Consider the following 5,439-nt stretch of genomic DNA (forward strand, 5'->3'; position numbering starts at 1 on the left):
ACAGTGGCTGCACCAGCAGATTAGTGAGTGCAGCTCTGGAGTATAATACAGGATGTAACTCAGGATCAGTAATGTAATGTATGTACACAGTGACTGCACCAGCAGAATAGTGAGTGAAGCTCTGGAGTATAACACAGGCTGTAACTCAGGATCAGTAATGTAATGTATGTACACAGTGACTGCACCAGCAGAATAGTGAGTGCAGCTCTTGAGAATAATACAGGATGTAACTCAGGATCAGTACAGGATCAGTAATGTAATGTATGTGCACAGTGACTGCACCAGTAGAATAGTGAGTGCAGCTCTGGAGAATAATACAGGATGTAACTCAGGATCAGTAATGTAATGTATGTACACAGTGACTGCACCAGCAGAATAGTGAGTACAGCTCTGGAGTATGATACAGGCTGTAACTCAGGATCAGTAATGTAATGTATGTACACAGTGACTGCACCAGCAGAATAGTGAGTGCAGCTCTTGAGGATAATACAGGATGTAACTCAGGATCAGTACAGGATCAGTAATGTAATATATGTACACAGTGACTGCACCAGCAGAATAGTGAGTGCAGCTCTGCGGTATAGTATAGTATGTAACTCAGGATCAGTAATGTAATGTATGTATACAGTGACTGCACCAGCAGAATAGTGAGTGCAGCTCTGGAGTATAATACAGGAGGTAACTCAGGATCAGTAATGTAATGTATGTACACAGTGACTGCACCAGCAGAATAGTGAGTGCAGCTCTGGAGTATAATACAGGATGTAACTCAGGATCAGTAATGTAATGTATGTACACAGTGCCTGCACAAGCAGAATAGTGAGTGCAGCTCTGGAGTATAATACAGGATGTAACTCAGGATCAGTAATGTAATGTATGTACACAGTGACTGCACCAGCAGAATAGTGAGTGCAGCTCTGGAGTATAATACAGGATGTAACTCAGGATCAGTAATGTAATGTATGTACACAGTGACTGCACAAGCAGAATAGTGAGTGCCACTCTGGAGTATAATACAGGATGTAACTCAGGATCAGTAATGTAATGTATGTACACAGTGACAGCACCAGCAGAATAGTGAGTACAGCTCTGGAGTATAATACAGGATGTAACTGAGGATCAGTAATGTAATGTATGTACACAGTGACTGCACCAGCAGAATAGTGAGTGCAGCTCTTGAGGATAATACAGGATGTAACTCAGGATCAGTACAGGATCAGTAATGTAATGTATGTACACAGTGGCTGCACCAGCAGATTAGTGAGTGCAGCTCTGGAGTATAATACAGGATGTAACTCAGGATCAGTAATGTAATGTATGTACACAGTGACTGCACCAGCAGAATAGTGAGTGAAGCTCTGGAGTATAACACAGGCTGTAACTCAGGATCAGTAATGTAATGTATGTACACAGTGACTGCACCAGCAGAATAGTGAGTGCAGCTCTTGAGAATAATACAGGATGTAACTCAGGATCAGTACAGGATCAGTAATGTAATGTATGTGCACAGTGACTGCACCAGTAGAATAGTGAGTGCAGCTCTGGAGAATAATACAGGATGTAACTCCGGATCAGTAATGTAATGTATGTACACAGTGACTGCACCAGCAGAATAGTGAGTACAGCTCTGGAGTATGATACAGGCTGTAACTCAGGATCAGTAATGTAATGTATGTACACAGTGACTGCACCAGCAGAATAGTGAGTGCAGCTCTTGAGGATAATACAGGATGTAACTCAGGATCAGTACAGGATCAGTAATGTAATGTATGTACACAGTGACTGCACCAGCAGAATAGTGAGTGCAGCTCTGGAGTATAATACAGGATTTAACTCAGGATCAGTACAGGATCAGTAATGTAATGTATGTGCACAGTGACTGCACCAGCAGAATAGTGAGTGCAGCTCTGGAGTATAATACAGGATGTAACTCAGGATCAGTAATGTAATGTATGTACACAGTGACTGCACCAGCAGAATAGTGAGTGCAGCTCTGGAGTACAATACAGGATGTAACTCAGGATCAGTAATGTAATGTATGTACACAGTGACTGCACCAGCAGAATAGTGAGTGCAGCTCTGGAGAATAATACAGGATGTAACTCAGGATCAGTAATGTAATGTATGTACACAGTGACTGCACCAGCAGAATAGTGAGTGCAGCTCTGGAGTATAATACAGGATGTAACTCAGGATCAGTAATGTAATGTATGTACACAGTGACTGCACCAGCAGAATAGTGAGTGCAGCTCTGGAGTACAATACAGGATGTAACTCAGGATCAGTAATGTAATGTATGTACACAGTGATTGCACCAGCAGAATAGTGAGTGCAGCTCTGGAGAATAATACAGGATGTAACTCAGGATCAGTAATGTAATGTATGTACACAGTGACTGCACCAGCAGAATAGTGAGTGCAGCTCTGGAGTATAATACAGGATGTAACTCAGGATCAGTAATGTAATGTATGTACACAGTGACTGCACCAGCAGAATAGTGAGTGCAGCTCTGGAGTATAATACAGGAGGTAACTCAGGATCAGTAATGTAATGTATGTACACAGTGACTGCACCAGCAGAATAGTGAGCGCAGCTCTGGAGGATAATACAGGATGTAAGTCAGGATCAGTAATGTAATGTATGTACACAGTGACTGCACCAGCAGAATAGTGAGTGCAGCTCTGGAGTATGATACAGAATGTAACTCAGGATCAGTAATGTAATGTATGTACACAGTGACTGCACCAGCAGAATAGTGAGTGCAGCTCTGGAATATAATACAGGAGGTAACTCAGGATCAGTAATGTAATGTATGTACACTGTGACTGCACCAGCAGAATAGTGAGTGCAGCTCTGGAGTATAATACAGGAGGTAACTCAGGATCAGTAATGTAATGTATGTACACAGTGACTGCACCAGCAGAATAGTGAGCGCAGCTCTGGAGTATAATACAGGAGGTAACTCAGGATCAGTAATGTAATGTATGTACACAGTGACTGCCCCAGCAGAATAGTGAGTGCAGCTCTGGAGTATAATACAGGATGCAACTCAGGATCAGTAATGTAATGTATGTACACAGTGACTCCACCAGGAGAATAGTGAGTGCAGCTCTGGAGTATAATACAGGATGTAACTCAGGATCAGTAATGTAATGTATGTACACAGTGACTGCACCAGCAGAATAGTGAGTGCAGCTCTGGAGTATAATACAGGATGTAACTCGGGATCAGTAATGTAATGTATGTACACAGTGACTGCACCAGCAGAATAGTGAGTGCAGCTCTGGAGTATAATACAGGATGTAACTCAGGATCAGTAATGTAATGTATGTACACAGTGACTGCACCAGCAGAATAGTGAGTGCAGCTCTGGAGTATAATACAGGATGTAACTCAGGATCAGTAATGTAATGTATGTACACAGTGACTGCACCAGCAGAATAGTGAGTGCAGCTCTGGAGTATAATACAGGATGTAACTCAGGATCAGTAATGTAATGTATGTACACAGTGACTGCACCAGCAGAATAGTGAGTGCAGCTCTGGAGTATAATACAGGATGTAACTCAGGATCAGTAATGTAATGTATGTACACAGTGACTGCACCAGCAGAATAGTGAGTGCAGCTCTGGAGTATAATACAGGATGTAACTCCTGATTACTAATTTATTTACAATGTAAGTGTGTATCCAGATTTGCTCTGCCCATAGGTTATACTCTGCTGCGCCGTCTTGCCCTTTCAGCGCTCTGTATCAGTCCCGGCTCTGCTGTGTGATGTAGTTTGGACGAGTAGTGAATGTGAGATGCAGTGTATCTCGCTGCTGCTGACTTATTAGATTTCTTCTGCTATTATAGAATAATACCTTTCCCATTGGCGCCATATCCCTCTCACCCATGAAGATCAAAGCCATATACATTGTTATTGTGCCCCTCAGTAGGATCTACTCGGTACGGCACCAAATGTGTTTCCCAGTTAATGAAGCCGCCAGGTTTACGACCTCACATTCTCCGTCCAAGGCGATGCATTGTACAGTATTTTATAGGAAACCTTCCTGACAGCAGACGCCTGAAACTTTTTTCTGCAGCACACAGAGAAGTGGGCACAGCTGTGCCGCCCCGTCCTTGGCACCGAAACAAGGTCATCGTAAAACACCTGAGCGTTGGTTAAAAAGCTGCAGCTCGCTTTGATTTTTACAAGAAATATTACGAGCGGGGGAGGGGAGCCGGCGCCCGGCGGGCAGGACTCGGGGGCGAGACAGATGAATGGTTTTTAAAAAACTGTGACTGTTATTTACAATTTCTATTCAGCCAAAAAATAATATTGTCTGAAATTGATTATGATCTCTTAGCCGAAAAATCAAAGCACCGGTCACATGCCGCTACTATACGCAGAATACTGCCGCTGTGAAGAGAGGGATCATTATATCCCTACTGCAAACAGGAAACCAAGATGGGGCATATTTGTAAACTTCTATGTCATAACAAAGGGGGCTTTCAGTTGTAGTGACCCCAACACTGAGCCAAGAGTATATTACTAGCTATATACATCCAATGGCAATGAGCAACCATTCAACATGGCTGTATAACTCTATATGTAGTGATCTCCCCCTAGTGGTGGTGGCTGTATAAATCTGTATGTAGTGAGCTCCCTCTAGTGGTGGCTGTATAAATCTGTATGTAGTGAGCTCCCTCTAGTGGTGGCTGTATAAATCTGTATGTAGTGAGCTCCCCCTAGTGGTGGCTGTATAAATCTGTATGTAGTGAGCTCCCCCTAGTGGTGGCTGTATAAATCTGTATGTAGTGAGCTCCCCCTAGTGGTGGCTGTGTATAAATCTGAATGTAGCGAGCTCATCCTGGTGGTGGCTGTATAAATCTGAATGTAGTGAGCTCCCTCTAGTGGTGGTTGTATAAATCTGTATATAGTGAGCTCCCTCTAGTGGTGACTGTATAAATCTGTATGCAGTGAGCTCCCTCTAGTGGTGTCTGTATAAAGCTTTATGCAGTGAGCTCCCCCTAGTGGTGGCTGTATAAATCTGTATGCAGTGAGCTCCCTCTAGTGGTGGGTGTATAAATCTGAATGTAGTGAGCTCATCCTGGTGGTGGCTGTATAAATCTGAATCTAGTGAGCTCCCTCTAGTGGTGGGTGTATAAATCTGTATGCAGTGAGCCCCTCCTAGTGGTGTCTGTATAAATCTGTATGCAGTGAGCTCCCTCTAGTGGTGGCTGTATAATTCTATATGCAGTGAGCTCCCTCTAATGGTGGCTGTATAAATCTGTATGCAGTGAGCTCCCTCTAGTGGTGGCTGTATAAATCTGAATGTAGTGGGCTCCCCTTAGTGGTGGCTGTATAAATCTGTATGTAGTGAGCTCCCTCTAGTGGTGGCTGTATAAATCTGTATGTAGTGAGCTCCCCCTAGTGTTGGCTGTATAAATCTGAATG

The sequence above is a fragment of the Phyllobates terribilis genome, unplaced genomic scaffold (genome assembly GCF_046119375.1).
Source record: "Phyllobates terribilis strain yellow unplaced genomic scaffold, ASM4611937v1 Scaffold_12__6_contigs__length_324123572, whole genome shotgun sequence".
Taxonomy (NCBI): domain Eukaryota; kingdom Metazoa; phylum Chordata; class Amphibia; order Anura; family Dendrobatidae; genus Phyllobates; species Phyllobates terribilis.